The 19,926-nt window shown below is 43.4% G+C and overlaps 1 protein-coding gene across 1 annotated transcript in view; it reads left to right on the forward strand.

The window, feature by feature from the left end:
* The window catches only part of LOC126481376 (coagulation factor XI-like), a 170,882-nt gene that overhangs the window by 77,250 nt on the left and 73,706 nt on the right, over positions 1–19,926 (forward strand). The window lies entirely within an intron of this gene.

A 19,926-nucleotide genomic window follows, 5' to 3' on the forward strand; every position in this document is an offset into this window, starting at 1 on the left:
GTGGAAGGAGTATAAGGGTCTATACAAGGGCGATCTACTTGAGGACAATATTATGGAAATGGAAGAGGATGTAGATGAAGATGAAATAGGAATACGCCGCTGCGTGAAGAGTTTGACAAAGCACTGAAAGAACTGAGTCGAAACAAGACCCCGGGAGTAGACAACATTCCATTAGAACTACTGACGGCCTTGGGAGAGCCAGGCCTAACAAAAATCTACCATCTGGTGAGCAAGATGTATGAGACAGGCGAAATACCCTCGGACTTCAAGAAGAATATAATAATCCCAATCCCAAAGAAAGCAGGTGTTGACAGATGTGAAAATTATCGAACTATCAGTTTAATAAGTCACGGCTGCAAAATACTAACGCGGATTCTTTACAGACGAATTGAAAAACTGGTAGAAGCCGACCTCAGGGAAGATCAGTTTGGATTCCGTAGAAATGTTGGAACACGTGAGACAATACTGACCTTACGACTTATCTTAGAAGAAAGATTAAGGAAAGGCAAACCTACGTTTCTAGCATTTGTCGACTTAGAGAAAGCTTTCGACAATGTTGACTGGAATACTCTCTTTCAAATTCTGAGGGTGGTAGGGGTAAAATACAGGGAACGAATGGCTATTTACAATTTTTACAGAAACCAGATGGCAGTTATAAGAGTCGAGGGGCACGAAAGGGTGTGTGTGTGTGTATGTGTGTGTGTGTGTGTGTGTGTGTGTGTGTGTGTGTGTGTTTTGAGGTTTTCGGGCGCTAAACAGCGTGGTCATCAGCGCCCAAACGCATAGAAACAGGAACACATGCGGTGAAGGGACGAAGACGGACAGCGAACAAGGAGAACGGCTAAAAGACACAGACCTGACGCAGTTACAAATCCTCACATACAGAGGCAAAACAAGAGGAGAAGAAACGCACTAAAAAAGGAAGGAAACAAAAGGAAAAGAGAACTGAAATCGAAGTGAAACAAGTAGGTAATCGAGACTGGCGGACCTCTTACCTTAGCAGTGGTTGGGAAGGGAGTGAGACAGGGTTGTAGTCTCTCCCCGATGTTATTCAATCTGTATACTGAGCAAGCAATAAAGGAAACAAAAAACTAGGTATTAAAATCCATGGAGAAGAAATAAGTAATTCTGTCAGAGACAGCAAAGACTTGGAAGAGCAGTTGAACGGAATGGACAGTGTCTTGAAAGGAGGATATAAGATGAACATCAACAAAAGCCAAACGAGGATCATGGAATGTAGTCTAATTAAGTCGGGTGATTCTGAGGGAATTAGATTAGGAAATGAGACACTTAAAGTAGTAAAGGAGTTTTGCTATTTGGGGAGCAAAATAACTGATGATGGTCGAAGTGCAGAGGATATTAAATGTAGACTGGCAATGGCAAGGAAAGCGTTTATGAAGAAGAGAAATTTGTTAACATAGAGTCAGGAAGTCGTTTCTGAAAGTATTTGTATGGAGTGTAACCATGTATGGAAGTGAAACATGGACGATAAATAGTTCGGACAAGAAGAGAATAGAAGCTTTCGAAATGTGGTGCTACAGAAGAATGCTTAAGGTTAGATGGATAGATCACATAACTTATGAGGAGGTATTGAACAGAATTGGGGAGAAGAGGAGTTTGTGGCGCAACTTGACTAGAAGAAGGGATCGGTTGGTAGGACATGTTCTGAGGCATCAAGGGATCGTCAATTTAGTATTGGAGAGCAGCGTGGAGGGTAAAAGTAGAGAGGGAGAGCAAGAGATGAATAGACTAAGCAGATTCAGAAGGATTTAGGCTGCAGTACGTACTGGGAGATGAAGCAGCTTGCACAGGGTAGGGTAGCATCGAGAGCTGCATCAAACCAGATTCAGGACTGAAGACCAAAACAACAACAAATCTCTAGTACCAACAGTGAAGAACGGGGAAGGATATGTTATGGTGCTGCGGTTTTGGAAGGCTCTACTCACAATACTCCAAATGCTCTCAATTGGGGAGGGATCCTGGGACCTTGCTGGCCAAGGTAGGGTTTGGCAAGCACGAAGACGACCAGTAAAAACTCTCGCCGACATGAAAGTGCGCTGTCCTGTAAAGGTGTCGTGCATGACAACCAGTGCTGTCTGATCTGTTATGAAATGGAATGGCACCACAGACTGCCACTCCCCATTGTCGGGCAGTATGACGGACGACAGTCGGCTTGGTATTCCATCGTTGCCAGGAGCGTCTCGAGACACGTTTTCGCTGGTCATCGGGGCTCAGTTTTAAGCGTAACTCATAATTCAAGAGAACTGTACTCCAGTCAATGAGATTCCAGGCCGAAGACATGTCTGGAGACGCTCTGGACAGCTGCGAGAGTTTTTACTGATTTTCATCATGCTTCCCAAAACCTACCTTGACCAGCAAGGTCACCGAATCTCTCACCCACTGAGCACGTCTAGAGAATTTTGGCCAGTGCCCTCCAACCATTTCGAGATTTTTAGTATCTAACGCGCCAGCTGGACAGAATTTGCCACGAAGTCTCTCAGAAAGACACCCAGTAACTCCATCAATCAATGCCAAACCGAATAACTGATGCATAAGACCAGAGGTAGGCCAAAGCGATAGTGACCTGCTCAATCAGTGAAGCACTTGTTTTGAATAAATCATGGAATTGTTTGGAAACTGTAATTACTTGTTTTTCTGTTCATGTACGACGTGCGACAATAAAGTAATGAGACTGATGTGAAAAAATTTTGCTTACCGTTTTAGTCAAGTTTAGTGTTGTCTCCTTCAAAGTAGTTCCCTTCTGATTGCACACACTTTTTCCAGCTCCTCTGCCATTGATGGTAACATTTCTGGAACTCATCTTCTGTAATATCCTCCAAGACCCTCGTCACAGCTTTTTGGACGTCTCGTGTTGTTTGATAATGGTGTCCCTTGACCAGCGTTTTGACTCATGGAAATAGAAAAAAGTCGCATGGAGCGATATCTGGTGAATGAGGTGGCTGTGGTAGTACTGAAATTTGTTTTAAGATTAAAAATTGCTGTACTGACAGAGCAGCATGGGATGGCGCATTATCGTGATGCAGAATCCAATTATCAGCAATGTTGGCACGGACACGAACAACTCTAAAATTTCTTTTTAGTAATATTGGTTAACTGTTTGTCCAGGAGGCATCCAATCTTTATGAACAATTCCCTTGGAATCAAAGAGCTTGATGGTCGTCCACTGCGGTCTTCATCTTCAACATTCGTTCTGCCTTCACTAAACGTTTTATGCCAATGAAAAACTTGAGCTCCTGACATAACCTCCTCTCCAAAAGCCTTCTGAAGCTTATCATAAGTTGTCGCCGCGTTTTCACCCAACTTAACGCAAAAAGAAATGCCATACCGTTGCACAATATTATGCGGTTCCATTTCCACGACGAGAGACACAAACATGTGTTAACTTATTATAGCACAACTCACGACTGAGCAGTTGCATCGATGTGTCGCTTGGACTAGAAGCAGCTTATAGGCCAAGGTCAAAGATATTGTGCCTAAGCAAGCCTGCAGGGTTGCCACATCTTGCAAAGAAAATCAGTCTCATTACTTTATTGTCGCACCTAGTACACCACATTTACCGATTTCCTTCCCATTTGGGTAATTCCTTCATGGTGCATTTTTTGTCTTAGAGTGTATTAATAAATTGAAGATATTGGTATAGAATATTAATTTAAAGCCCTGTCGATAACGAGGAAATCAGAGATGGAACGCAAGCGCGGGTAGAAGGAAATCGGATTTGCCCCTTGCGAAGGAACCACTGGGAAAAAAGATGGGGTTTAACGTCCCGTCGACATCGAGTTCATTAGGCACGGAGCACAAACTCGGATTGTCAAGGATGGAGAAGAAACTCGGCCATGGCCTTTCAGAGGAACCATCCCGGCATCTGCATGGAGCGATTTAGCGAAATTAAAGAAAACTAAAATCAGGATGGTCCGACGCGCATTTCAACCGTCGTCTTCCCAAGTGCGAGTCGAGTACGCTAAACACTGCGCCACCTCGCTCGGTGGAACCATTAGGGTAACTGATGTAAATGATGTAGGGAACCAAGGAAAACATAAAACAGGATGGAATTCGAACGGCCGTCGTTCCGGATACGAATCCCGAGTGTCTCTCCACAGCGCTACATTAGTGTGCATTCGACACTTTTGTAAATGGTCTTGAGAATTTCATCTTATTAATCCCAGTAGAGACGTATATTTAAAACACTTCATTTTGGTGGTGGCTAAGATAAGGAACGATTCTAAAACCCAGCTCACCAACTTTCGTCATCGTGACAGCTGCTTTGTCGCCAATAGTGTTGCACTCTAGAAAGACAGTTTCTTGCTTTCGGTTATATCCCAATGAACTATTGATTGAGATGCAACAATAATGTATCATAACTATGCCCACTTATGGATTTGCTTTTCGCCAAGGTAAACTTTTTTGTTACATTATCAGTCTTAAACTACAAGGAGCGGATGAAAAACTTGTACTGAACACAGATCGATGGATGGAGTACATAGACAGCATATGCGATGAAGAGGAACTATCACCAAGAGTGAAAATGGAAGAAGAGAAAATTGATGTAGGGGAAATATATACTCAGGTGACAAGTCATGGGATAGCGATATGGACGTACACAGATGGTGGTAGTATCACGTACACATGTTATAAGAGGCCAGTGCATTGGCGGAGTTATCATTTGTACTCAGGTGATTCGTGTGAAAAGGTTTCCAACGTTGCCGTGGCCGCACGACGGGAGTTAACACGCTTTGTAGACGGAATGGTAGTTGGAGCTAGACGCAACTGACATTCCATTTCGAAAATCGTTAGGGAATTCAATATTCTGAGACCCACAGTGTCCAGACTGCGCCAATGATGCCAGATTTCAGGCATTACCTCTCACCATAAGCAACGCAGTGGCCGACGGCCGTCAATAAATTACCGAGCGTAACGGCGTCTGCGTGAGTTGTCAGTGGTAACAGAAGAGAAACAATGCGCGAAATAACGGCAGAAGTCAATGTGGGATGAAAGACGAACTTATCCGTTAGGACAGTGCACCGAAATTTGGCGTTACTGACATGGGAACCTCTCCATCGCACCCCCCTCAGATTTAGTTATAAGTTGACACAGTGGAGAGGCCTTGAAAAACCGAACACAGATCAATCGAGAAAACAGGAAGAGGTTGTGTGGAACTATAAAAAAATAAGCAAAATATACAAAGTGAGTAGTCCATGCGCAAGATAGGCAACATCATGGACATTCTGAGATGATGAGCGCCGTGGTCCCGTGGTTGGCGTGAAAAGCTGCGGAACGAGAGGTCCTTGGTTCAAGTCTCCACTCAAGCGAAAAATTTTTCTTTATTTTAGCAAAGTTATGATCTATCCATTCGTTCATTGACGTCTCTGTTCACTGTAATAAGTTTAGTGTCTGTGTTTTGCGGCCGCACCGCAAAACCGTGCGATTAGTAGACGAAAGGACGTGCCTCTCCAATGGGAACCGAAAACTTTTGATCGCAAGGTCATAGGTCAACCGATTCCTCCACAGGAAAACACGTCTGATATATTCTATACGACACTGGTGACGGCATGTGCGTCTCATGACAGGAATATGTTGTCGACCCACCTAACTTGTACACTTGGCGAATGGGTAAAAAGATTCTTCTACCTTGCCCGATTTAGGTTTTCTTCTGGATGTGATAATTACTCCCAAAAAAGTGATGAAAACATAAGAGTTTGTCACATAAACTGCAACAAATGAATCCAAAAGTCTCACACTCGCACACTTTTCCCTGTGCTCTGTCAAAACATATGTTTTTTACGTTTTCAAATTTTCGTGTGTAGACCGTCAAATCCTGCATATGTCCAAGCAAATCTGAACATGTCCTGGAATTTTGTATAGCGAAGTTGATTATGTGTGAGTGCCTGAACTTTTATAATTGTCTGAAAATAAAAAAATTAAACTTCTTGCTCGAAGGAAGACTTGAACCAAGGACCTCTAGTTCCACAGCTGCTCACGCTAACCACGGGATCACGGCGCTCCTGTGTTCCTTCGGTCCTTGATGTTGCATATCTTGCGCATGGACTACTCAGTTTGTATATTTTGCTTATTTTTTCATAGTTCCACACAACTTCTTCCTGTTTTCTCGACTGATCTTGTGTTCAATTTTTCAAGGTCTATCCACTGTGGCAACTTATAACTAAATCTGACGGGGGTGCGATGGGAAGGTTCCCTTGTGAGCTGCGGCAGCATATGACCGACGCGAGGGTTTTTGCTAACAGCATGACATCGCCTGCAGCGCATCTTATGGGCTCGTAACCATATCGGTTGGACCATACACGACTGGAAAATCGTGGCTTGGTGAGATGAGTTCCGATTCCAGTTGGTAAGAGCTACAGGTAGGATTCGAGTGTGGCGCAGACCCCACGAAACCATGGATCCACGTTGTCAACAAGGCACTGTCCAAGTTGGTGGTAGCTCCATAATGGTGTGGGTTGTGTTTACGCATGGAATGGACTGGATCCTCTGGTCCAAGATCCTCTGGTCCAACTGAAACAATTACTAACTGCAAATGGTTATATTCGGCTACCTGGAGACCATTTACGGCCATTCAAGGATTTTATGTTCCGAAACAACGATGGAATTTTATGAATGATAATGCGCCATGTGACTGGGCAACAACTGTTCGCGATTGTTTGAAGAACATTCTGGACAGTTAGAGTGAATGATTTGGCCATCCAGATCGTACAACATGAATCCCATCGAACATTTATGCGACATAATCGAGAGGTCAGTTCGTGCACAAAATCCTGCACTGGCAGTACTTTCGCAGTTATGGACGGCTATAGAGGCAGGATGGCTCAGTATTTCTACAGGGGACTTCCAACGACTTGTTGAGCCCATACCACGCCGAGCTGCTGCAATACGCCATACAAAAGGATGCCAGACACGATGTTAGGATGTGTCCCATCAGCTTCATCACCTCAGTGTTGATTTTCAACTAATGCGGTCTTACTTTGACAGGGTACTGAGTGACTTACGCTCAAACAGGTCAACAGGAATCCATGACATCCCGTTGGTGTTATTCAAACGGTTCAAATGGCTCTGAGCACTATGGGACTTAACATCTGATGTCATCAGTCCCCTAGAACTTAGAACTACTTAAACCTAACCAACCTAAGGATATCACACACATCCATGCCCGAGGCAGGATTCGAACCTGCGACCGTAGCGGTCGCGCAGCTCCAGACTGTAGCGGCTAGAACCGCTCGGCCACTCCAGCCGGCGCTGGTGCTATTGAAATCCGTAGATGATTTAGGAAGTAGAAGGCTACTCGAGTGGGATCAAAGTCTATGAAAAAGGTGATTTACCATCGGATATCCAGAAAAACATTATCACAATTTTACCAAAGAAGAAATGGGCCGATAGTTACGAAACTGTGGGGTGATAAATCTGAGAAGTCATACATTTTAACTGCTCATCGGAATAAAATAATAGAAAGAAAAATTAACAACATACCGAAGAAAAGTTACTTGAAACAGTTCTACCATTGCAGATTGAAAAAGTATCAGTTGACATAGAGAAAGCCTTCGACAATGTAAAATGGAATAAGATCTTCACGACGCTTAGATGGCACTAAAGTATAGACAATAATAACCTACGACGTCCACAAGATCCAAAGATTAGTAATGGAGAAATGAAGGAAGACAAGTTTATATTAAGTAAGCTGTAAGGCACAGCTGCTGCTAATCGCCACCACTGTTCAATTTGTGCATCGATGAAAGAGTAAAGTAAACTAACAGAACATTTGGGAGCAAAAATAGAAGTTCAAGTGGAACACATGTCTGCGTTGAGGTTCACAGGGGACATGACCTTCTGGTCGGATGTAAGGAAACTTTGTTACACGGAAGATGACTTAGAATAAACAGAGCATGGCCGAAGTTGATGGAGAGTGGTAGGAGAATAAAGAATTGTTTAACGTCAGGAAACGAACGAGAGGTGCAAGAATATACTGTCTGTTGGAGAGCAATCCTATTTCTGGGTGCACTAATAAATTTTCGAAGCTAGTGCTCAACACAAATGAAGAACCAAGTCCAACTAAGACCGTAATCTAGCACGCAAAAAGTGCCAGTGTTGCAAAAGCAGGGCAACGCCTGTAGGTCACGGCTACACGAGTCATAGCAAGGAGCACAAACGGTGTAGTATGAAGGCACCCGAATTCTACAACACGGAGCAGTAACATACAACATCCAGTCCCCGCCACTCCGAAGCATGCCAATACTGATGTCGAATGAAGAGGCAGGAGAAACGGTTCGTACTTTAGACATCACGGTGAGGAAAGCATCACTGACACCTCTGTTTAAATGAGAGCAAGTGGCTGCGTAACCTGCTACAATGACGCGAGATCCAGCTTGAAATGCCTCTGTTCCGGACAGCTCGTCATTAGTCTGTCTGTTTCATTCGTGTGTCTGTTCATTCCGACCCCTATTGAATCAAAGTTTCACCAGGTTAGGGGGCTGCTGGCGAACCGTGATGTGCTGCTTGAAGCCTGTCTGAAGACTTCTTCTACTAGACTACAGCCTGACGGCTGTGGGTGGACTTCGTCGCCCCACGCCGTCGCTCCCGATTGGTCGCAGCCTTGACTATTACAAGATGCAGACCCATAGGGTGTAACACCTACAGCGCCTCTCAGTGTTGAAAAAACAAAAATAGCTCCCAAATTAGCTCCCATGCCCTTAAAATATCAATTCACAAAATGACCCAAGTCCCTCCACAAGTAGTAATTACGAAAAATAAATAAAAAACAAATAGAGGTAAATATCTAGTATAGAAAACAAAAGAAAGGAAAAGGAAACTTTAATTATAAATTTTAGAAACAAGGGAAGGGGGAATACAGTAGAAAATATTAAAATATTAGTTATTCCAATACGTAAGAAAATCAATACTATAGTCATAGAACGTACGTCTGGGACACCAAAGATAGTGTTTATTAAAGTATAAATAGCCATACGTTGTAATTACGATACTCCAGTCTCTAGTCTGTTCTAGTTTGGAAGTTATTTAGGATGTACAGCTTTAGAGAACTACAATTGGGACTTTATTAAACGAGGATCAAGAATAGATCGTGACGAGATTGTTTTTGAGGATTGTCAATTCAAGACTTTAATTTGGTCATTTATCAAATTAGATAAACGGGAAGGTGAATAGTAATCTCTTTGGCTTTAATGTCAATTCGTGTGAATATTTAAACGCTTTACTGAATTGAGAATTTTAACCGGATTAGGATTTTGAATTATGATAGTGGGAAACCTTAACTTCACGGGACTAGTGATCATAGTTAATGACAGTTTGCGGATATTAAATAGAAATAACTTATTTACTGACAGTGACAGGAATTATCAAGCATCTCTGATGCTAGCGGAAATCATACTTAGACATCTAATTAAAGAACTTCTTTGAATGAGATCGTACGAGTGAACCTATTTATTAATAATTCTTGTCAATAAACTGACGTTGTTAATTTGAAACATAATACAAGTCTTGAACATTAATTGAACTTAGATTAATAAACGTTAAGGTTACGTGATCTATGCCAATAACAAACTAGCGATTCGTAACCAAAACAATTGAACGAAAGGTTAAAGTATCGTCGTCTGTAAACATTGGTAGTAAAGCTACTAAAGATTTTTGTCTCTTAGAGTTGGGAAGACTATACGTGTAGTGACCCACGTTTAACATTGGGTTTTAAAAGTAATCAAACTGATACTTAGTCGGGACAATATTAAATAAAAGTAAAACCCTTCAATGACAGTCAATGTGTAAAAAATGAAATCAAACTTTCACCTATTAGACGAAAAAGCGAAAACAGAAAAAGGGCTGCTACAAGGATCTTCTTTTGGTGAAGGGCCTAGTCCACCTACTACAAGCTGCCGTCTACTGCTTGCTGGGAGGGCACTTGAGTGCCGCCTCGCAGGCTGTACGTGTACCGCCTTCCTGGCTGTATGCTGTGTGTGGCCGAGGGAGCCCAGGACTTCCGGCTTCACGACAAACGCCATTCGGACGATGTTGTGGGCACAGGTCTAATCTCGAGTCTTTCGTCGAGTGCACCGAGGCCTTAGAGTTCACCGCGGCGCGTTCATATGCCGACACACAGGCCTTTGCCGCCCCCTCGCTGCTTCGCTGTCTGATCTCCCACAAAACTATCCAAGTTGTTTGGGTGCTGGGGCCAGCATTTCCCATTGACGCCTGGGCGAACAGCCCGGCCTGTTTCCTGAACAGCGGGGAAAATAATATTCATTGAGCCGGCCGGAGTGGCCGTGCGGTTCTAGGCGCTACAGTCTGGAACCGAGCGACCGCTACGGTCGCAGGTTCGAATCCTGCCTCGGGCATGGATGTGTGTGATGTCCTTAGATTAGTTAGGTTCAATTAGTTCTAAGCTCTAGGCGACTGATGACCTCAGAAGTGGCATAGTGTTCAGAGCCATTTGAGCCAATAATATTCATTGTAGTAAACACTTTAATAAAATGTTATTTAAGAAACCTCTGTCTCTCTGGCGTCTTCGGACGTAAGACTGAAAGACTCACCAGTCCTCGGGGCCCGGCCTCTGTTGCATTGTAACGTCACCGCTTCACCCGTCCAACCTCGATACCCACTGACATCTTGACCTGAGACGTGATCTTGACAGATCTAAGATACAAGACCACTCAGAATGGCGTAAGCAAGGAAGATAGAAGCAGACTGGTACAGTTGCAGAAAGCTGTCTTCAATAAAAGAGCTCTACTGATGTATATTGACATGGGGTTGAGGAACAAGTTCCTAGATTTGTACGTCTGGAACACAGCATCGTATGGACGTGCAACACGGACTTCTGGGAGCGCAGAGAAGGAGAAACTAGAAGCATTTAAAATGAGGTTGAGCCGTGGCGCCATTGCTTTAGTAGACTCTTCTGTCTGGTTCAGGTGTAGTGTCGACTATCCCTCTTGCGCCCCCATTGCCAATATCTATGAGGAAGAGTTGGTATTATATACAGGACATAAAATCCCGTCTGAGGCCTGCGATCATTTTTATGTTAATAATTGGCAACCAATGCATTGGTTGCCAATTATTAATTTAGAGTTAGTATCTATGGGTTGTGCCCTTAGAAGGTCTTTGTTTGCCGATGGGATTCGCTGGTCCGAGAGAGAGGCACGAAGTTTGTGGATTGGCGGTAGCGTCGCGACAAGAGGTAGTGACGAGGTCCGAGCGGACGAAACCACTTGCTGGGCAAAGAGGGCCTGCGCGGAGCGGAGATACCGGAGTACTTCACCGGGGTCAGCGTCGACTACAAGCAGCAGGCCGACATCCCGTCGGTTGGTTGGCGACATTCGTGTCGGGCGACCGCTCGTGGCCTGGCTGCCCTCCTCTACCTGGCTGCCCTCCTCTACCTGGCTTTCATCGCCACCACTCAGTAACCACTGCGACGCATCGTAGATCCATGGAGCTGCTTGCTGATAAAGGGGAGTAACATTCTGTAAACCCCGTGGTGATTTATGTCACTTTCTACCTGCCCTCCTCATTATTTTCTGGTTTGTACCCGACCCTCAGAGTTTTACTCGGTCAACTATTTGGTCGTAAATATAGGCCGTAGTATTATACCAAGACACTACATGTCGTTTGAAAATTTGTTCCGCTATTATATTTCCTTTCCTTTCTGGTTCGTACCCGATCATTTATATTCTAATGAATCAGCTCCTGGTTGTAAATACAGCTGGAACAATTGTACTAAGGCACAGGTTGCCGTTAAACAAAAGAGGAACCTTGTAGTTAGATTTAGATGTTAACCGGTTCAATTCTTTGATTGTAATTGCATTTCTCAGCCATCAGTTATAATCTGAACAACCTGTTCGTTTCTGTGTTTCAAAGACCGGGTAATTATTGGTGTATTTTAGCTGGACCTTGTGGTTCCGACGACTGAGTTCTCTTGTAATAAATGTTCACAAGTAATGATTTAAGACATTCAGGGCGACCTTAATAACTAACAGTAAGTTTAACATTGAAAATATTAACAGCCAACTGTCACCAGGGCATTAGTCAAAATAAAAGTGTCAGAAGGGACGGGTTGGGATCCAGTCGCACCTCGGTTGCCGATTGAAATTAAGAGATTGGTTGCTTTGAAGTAAGCTTTATCATTGTCATGTTGTTTCCTAATCTGTTTAACCTTTAAGCACAGATGCGCATAATAACCCAGAACCTTTCGACATACAGCTTTCAAATTAAAAGTTACGTCATCTGTTTTGGGTAACTGAATCACTCTTGTCATCAATGGCGATTATTTAGTTTTCATGTATTGCAGAAGAACATTTAATAAGACAGACTGAGTCCAGTGCGGTAGTAAACACCGCTGTTTCACCCGGTAACTGGCGGGCTGCAGACCCGGCCGTCTTGTAATCATTGATATATTGTTTACTGTTTTTCAATATAGCACTCAGATTTCTTTGGCAAAAGCTTATTCAATTTAAGGTTTAATGTCTAAAGAATTAGAAAATTTGTACATTTTGTTAAAGAAAATTTTATGGTTATATATTTTTAAATAAAGAGGTTGTGTGAGACTAAAGTGATATTGGTGGCTCCCCCCTTCCACATTTTCCTTAATTCCAGTAAGTATCACGTATCGGAGGTGCTGTCGAAGAGAGACAAAATACGGAATGAATATTTACTAATAGGAACATGTGTAGAAAGAAGTTTATGAAAAGACCACGATCAGGGAACGGACACGTTAATAAGACATTTGCTACAGGATCCAGGAATAATTAACCTCTCACTGGAAGGACCAATAGATGGGAAAAATAATGGAGGCACACTAAGACTACAACATACGAAACGGTATATTTGCAGAGGCTTGTAGGAGAATAGTCCTAACACACACATCAAAAAAAGTTTTGCATCACCTAGGTTGCGAGAGTTCCGGAACCTGTACAGGAAATTAGACGAGAGGTCAACATAAACAGCATTTTCCCCCTTTTTATTGCTCATGAAAACCACACATTGTTGTACCACCACACAGCGAGACCTACAGAGGTGGTCGTCCAGATTGCTGTACACACCGGTACCTCTAATACCCAGTAGCACGTCCTCTTGCACTGATGCATTCCTGCTTACTATCCACTAGTCCATCAAGGCACTGTTCATCCAGCTCGTCCCACTCCTCAACGGCGATTCGGCGTTTATCAAAAATGGTTCAAATGGCTCTGAGCACTATGGGACTTAACAGCTGTGGTCATCAGTCCCCTAGATCTTAGAACTACTTAAACCTAACTAACCCAAGGACATCACACACATCCATGCCCGAGGCAAGATTCGAAACTGCGACCGTAGCAGTCGCGCGGTCCCGGACTGCGCGCCTAGAACCGCGAGACCACCACGGCCGGCCCGACGTTTATCCCTCAGAGTGGTTGATGTGTCACGTCGCCCGTAAACAACCCTTTTCTATCACAGGCATGTTCGATAGGGTTCATGTCTGGAGAACATGCTGGCCACTCTAGTCGAACGATGTCGTTATCCTGAAGGAAGTCAGTCACAATATGTGCACGACGGGGGCGCGAATTGTCGTCCATGAAGACGAATGCGTCGCCAATATGCTGCCGAAATGGTTGCACTATCGGTCGGAGGATGGCATTCTCGTATCGTACAGCCTTTACGGCGCCTTCCATGACCACCAGGGTCGCACGTCGATCCCAGATAATGCCACCCAAAACAGCAGGGAACCTCCACCTTGCTGCACTCGCTGGATAGTGTGTCTAAGGCGTTCAGCCTGACCGGGTTGCCTCGAAACACGTCTCCGACGGTTGTCTGGTTGAAGGGATATGCCACACTCATCGGTGAAGAGAGCGTGATGTCAATCCTCAGCGGTCCATTCGGCATGTTGTTGGATCTATCTGTACTGTGCTGCATGGTGTCGTGATTGCAAAGATGGACCTAGCCATGGACGTCGGGAGTGAAGTTGCGCATCATGCAGCCTATTGCGCACCGTTTGAGTCGTAACACGACATCCTGTGGCTGGACGAAAAGCATTATTCAACATGGTGGCGTTGCTGTCAGGTTTTCTCCGAGCCATAGTCCATAGGTAACTGTCATCCACTCCAGTAGTAGCCCTTGGGCGTCCTGAGCGAGGCATGTCATCGTGAGTTCCTATCTCTCTGTATCTCCTCCATGTCCGAACCACATCGCTTTGGTTCATTCCGAAACGCCTGGACACTTCCCTTGTTGAGAGCCCTTCCTGGCACAAAGTAACAATGCGGACGCGATCGAACCGCGGTATTGACCGTCTAGCCATGGTTGAACTACAGACATCACGAACCGTGTACCTCCTTCCTGATGGAATGACGAACTGATCGGCTGTCGGACACCCTCCGTCTAATAGGCGCTGCTTATGCATGGTTGTTTACATCTTCGGGCGGGTTTAGTGACATCTCTGAACAGTCAAACGGACTGTGTCCGTGATACAATATCCACAGTCAACGTCTATCTTCAGGAGTGCTGGGAACCGGGGTGATGCAATACTATTTTTGTTGTGTGTAGCTACTTGTAGATGAATATGTTAGAACAACATAAAGAAAGATGGTGAACATCCAACCATCCAAAAGATTCATAACTCAAAACAAGTCATGTGTCAACATCTTCAAGGAATTTTTTGAAGTATTGCATACCTGAAGACCTGTTACCTAGTTTTTCAAAGTAGGTTGTCATTTTATAGCTTTCATCGTATAATAACATAATTTTTTGCCACATTACAACCAAATATTTTTTCTCACCAGAGAAAAGTCAAATAAATAATAATAACTTAGAAAGAAAATTAAATAAAACAGAAATTTCAACTTACTTAAAGGAAAGGGAGGGTGTCAAAAAAAATTTAATAATTTCGAAGAAAAAAAAGAAAAGATAGGATCGAAAAAATAGTTGCTCGCCACCTACAACGATCGGAAGTAAAAGCCTTGGAACTGAATCAAGCCTTTTCCAAGTGATTTTATATTACAAGTTTCATCGGTCCGTGCATCACAGTGCACGGTACCAGTATGTTCCAAAACCCCGCCCGCGCAAAGGCGATTTTACAAGGGGTCATATTTTTGGTTCTGTTGATAATAGAGATAAGGGTCCAAGTGCGTTTTGGATAGTCCGTGGCCTAACTATCATATGTATACTGCCATAACAACGGGCATTCTGTACCTATCCTACAGCACATGATATAAATTTATACATTACACACTTCCCCCAGCCCAGGCACACCGAGCAAATCGGTTGGTTCTTTTGTATTATGGTGATCTACGGCGGGCTTTAGACGTCTTATAAATGCACAATATGTTTGTAGGTAGTTGCTGAGAAAAACCCGAAAAACCATGATTTTTGGGTATCAAAAGTATCAATTACGGGGATAGTCATTTCTATAATTTCTTTTCATGGCAAATCCACGAAATTTTTACCATTTGTTCTTGCACTGATGTTCTCGGGGACCTTTGAGACATTTTTGGAAGTCATTGTCCGTTACCGAGATCCAGAGGATCAAAGTACTGTGCTGAGGCACGTAAAATATAGACATAACATCCGGCCTGAGGCGTTGTAACTGACATAGTGGGCACGTGGCAAAGGTTCTGGGGTCATCGCAAGGGTTTCCAGCACACCAAACTATGCTTTTAGTCGCCGTCTTTTCCCCAGATGTATCTGCATAATAGGCACTTCATGTCTATAAAGACTGTCTTGATCTGGATGTTATTCTATTGTGCGACCTTATAAAAAATATTTTGTCGTACGAAATTTTATGTGCTTGCAAATCAAAAATCGCACCTTTTGGTATACTGAAGGTGTTTCCTAAAAACGTTGTGTATTTTTATGTTACAAAGTGTAGAGTGAATTGCGTTCTACGGGAGATGATTTTGTTTTAACTTTATATTGTGCATACCTATTTGTTGTTTAATGTGTCAAAGTACGTAAGTGTGTCAAAGTACATAAATAAACTTTTTATATAACAGGCACACCCTGTTGTAGCAGGGAACCAGCCGAGAAAAATACAAATCTGCAAATATGTTCCTCTTCAATAAAAAAGTGGGGAACCAGCTGCCTTAGTCGTCATTCAGCCCTCCTCACCAAAATCTTTTCATGCGAACATATTCGCGCTTTTTGTGCTGAATGACAGTAGGAGTGGGAGCCGAAGGGGAGGAGATATTGATGGCCAATGAGATGCAGCGGCACTGAAATGAAAATAGAGATGAATTGAGACAGTAGCAGTGGTAGAAAAAGTGATAGAAGTCTATGGAAATCAATAACAGATATGAGTTGAGACCATACACAGGCTTGAGGGTCCAGAGGGAGGGGGGGGGGGGGGGAGGTTATGGAACCACCCGCTCCTCTCCAAGACCGGCGAACTTTAACACGAAAACAATTTTCTCACTTTCCCAATCCGCTATAGCCACGTGATAAGATTCCCGGGCCAAGGGGTCAAAACCTCGAGGAAGCCATCCCTAGGGACATGTGAGGGAAAGATGCAACGATGGTTGAAGAGAAAAACAGCAGACCATAAGCGAGAAAGCAGGAGACATTGGCACTGCGAGACAAAAAGGAAGAGGGCAAGTACAGTAGCGGTGGGACAGAGTGATTGACAGAGAAGGACACAGTGGGGAAGTAAATGACAGTGGGAGAGACGGCAGGAAAAGTGTCAGTGGGAGAAAAAGGAGACAGTGGGAGAGAGAGATGTATAGAAAGAGGCAGAGAGAGGGAGATGCTGCATATGAAGGCTTCACTACAAAAAGAGACTGGATAATAGGCTTTAGATAAAAAGGAGCACATTCTCCTTCTTTGTGCTCCGATAGAAGCATTTTTCAGCTGTATACAGGGTGTCCCAGCTATCTTGTCCACCCAAAATATCTCTGGAACAATAACAGCTATTGGAAAACGACTTTCACCGGTATCAATATAGGGCTGGGGCCCATGAATGTACATATTTGGAAACATTCTAAAACGAAAGCATATGTGTTTTTTAACACAATCTTATGTTTTTTTAAATGGACCACCTATATTTTTTCTTCAGCGATCCATAGCATGACAAAGTACATACACAATGGCGTTGATTGCATCGCAATATTCCCATTACATCCCGAGATATTGAGACGCGAAGTTGACGCTTGAAACACCCGGCATACGCTACTAGCGCACGTCCTGAGGCTCAGGCGTGAACCCCATGCTGCCCGTAATCGCAGCAGGATGGCAGCAGGCCGTATTATTCGTTTCGGACCTCTTGATAAGTATGGAAGTGTGATTACGCATGTCAATCACATCGCGATTACGGGCAGCATGGGGTTCACGCCTGAGCCTGAGGACGTGCGCTAGCAGCGTATGCCGGGTGTTTCAAGCGTCAACTTCGCGTCTCAATATCTCGGGATGTAATGGGAATATTGCGATGCAATCAACGCCATTGTGTATGTACTTTGTCATGCTATGGATTGCTGAAGAAAAAATATAGGAGGTCTATTTAAAAAAAACATAAGATTGTGTTAAAAAACACATATGCTTTCGTTTTAGAATGTTTCCAAATATGTACATTCATGGGCCCCAGCACTACATTGATACTGGTGAAAGTCGTTTTCCAATAGCTGTTATTGTTCCAGAGATATTTTGTGTGGACAAGATAGCTGGGACACACTATATATCTTTGACTGTATGTTAAGGGTTAGTTTCCTCGTAAGTTTAACTTTTTGAGCGGCCATTAGGCTTCAAAGACAATTATTATAGTTGTTATGACTATCAGTATGGGGCTTGTCAGAAAGGCATATCTCAGTTTGAGGTTATCGAGTTATGCATTTTTGATCAATATTTTCTTTACTCGTAAGTTTCTATGCATTTCGATATTTAGTATTCTAGGTGTTAATATACTTTTATGTCTACGTCTGTGTTATGTGTTACCTTGTCGTAGGGTGTGTCTGCTTCATCTCCTGTTTCTGTATCAGTATCTGATTTTTCTGTGTCACCATTTCTGTCATTTAGTGCTAGGATTATGTATGGCCTGGGTGCAGAACTATACAGTCTCTCTGCTGCGTTGCTTCTTGCAGTATTCTTGAAATTGTGTCCGCTGTCCTATCTAGGTCTGCCTATTGATCTGGCTATCTGAGAGACTGATACACAGGGTAATCCTACCGATAGGTTTTACGCAACCTGCAATGACTTGAAAAAAACCCACACGAGATTTTCATAATCTCTCCCTCGCTTTGTGCAAACTGTTAGTCCTAAACAAAAAAAATGAACATGGCCTCTTAGTAGGAATTTTAATGTAGTTAAATTTTGTACTGGGATATGTTTTCACCAGAGGCCTCAGTTTTCGAGTTATTATAGGAAACGCTTTTGAATGTAATTTTTGTATGTTTTTCTTGAATAACTGGAAAACTTGGGCCTCGAGCGAAAACATGTTCAAAACAAAATTTAACTATATTAAATTTCTTACGTAAAGGTCCCATTTATTTTTTTCTCTAGGACTAACAGTTCGCGCGTAGTGTTTGAAAGAATATGAAAATCGTGCAAGTGGTATTTGAAGGCGTTGCAGCAACTGAATCGCCCTCTGTATTATTGAGTCTCGTCATTTGTCGTTTGTCCGGTGTTTGCGAGGCGCAGTGTAATATTGCATGTTCAGGGAATCAAATTTCCCTACATGCGCACTCTTTCCTAGTATGGGTGCTCAACTGACGTAAATGTGTTGGACAAAGCCCGGTTAAGAAATGTATAATTCCACGGTTCGGGGTATCGTGTCTTACTCCTAATCTTGCACTTACGTTAGCAAAGAATTCATATTCTCTGGCCCTTTTCGCATGTGTCCCAGTGCATTTTCCATGTCTTCACTCGCTATCTTTTAGGATGGCGTTTACCGGTGATGCCCTCTGTGACTGCTCATATTTTGTCTATAAAGCCTACCTTCATCCATTACGTTCCAGCACGGCACTTAACGACTGCTGTCGGTTGGAAAGACGCCCAGGACCATTTCAGAGATGTAGTTCCAAAGGCGTCTAATAACCGTAGGAGTGCACCCCTCTGATTGGCCTCGCATCTCTTTTGTTTGTCGGTAAAAGGAACGTATGTACCCATGCGCTTGCTGCAAAGCATATAATGTATTCAAAGACTGTACAGTGATATATTGTAATGTTTGCTGGTGGAGGTCTGAAATATCTGTCTGGTTTTGCCAGTTTCTGTAACGTTTTTCGGCCTTGTCTGAAGTACTTTGTATATCGATCTGGAAGGAGAGTCCCTCATCAGTAATAATTTCTAAGTATCCCGTCGTCTGTTTTCATGTTATATTTCTGTTTTCAAATTTTACCGACAGGCTTCTAACGAGTCTTCCTTTAAGTAGGCCATAAAGTGTTTCGTTTGAGGAAATTGTCAGTTTACTTTGTGTACACAAGTTCGTGACATGTTGTAAAATACCACTGGCTTTCTCCCCAAGTTGTGCTCGGGAGCTTGCCGATGCTACCATCGTACCACTAGCAGGTCGTTGTCATTGCCACGATTCCGACGGCGTAGTCAAGGCTCGCTACCGAGATGTAAAATGGGTTCTGTTGTTACATCCCAGAAGCTGTACCCGCAGATCGATCCTTGTCGGCATCCCTTAGTGGATCTTTTGACCACTTCCCTGTTGCCTGCTCGCCAGTCATTAACCCTGTGTCTACAGTAATCCCATTGACTGTGGTACAGGATGGCGGGTACCTGTGGCTCCCTAAGACGCGCAAACATCATAGACCTGTAGACGTTGTCAAATGCGCCAGTGAGTCTAGCATTATGGCAATTACATACCCCCGATTTGTGTTTTCTACTATGCAGAGAACTTGTGTTATTCCGTCGTCAATTGACTTGTTTCTCTGAAATTCGTATTGATATAGGTAAACCTCATCAGCTCTCTGTGGACAGGCACTACAGACCGTAACGTTTTCTTCGGGTTTC

The sequence above is a fragment of the Schistocerca serialis genome, chromosome 5 (assembly GCF_023864345.2).
Source record: "Schistocerca serialis cubense isolate TAMUIC-IGC-003099 chromosome 5, iqSchSeri2.2, whole genome shotgun sequence".
In the NCBI taxonomy this organism is placed as follows: Eukaryota; Metazoa; Arthropoda; class Insecta; order Orthoptera; family Acrididae; genus Schistocerca; species Schistocerca serialis.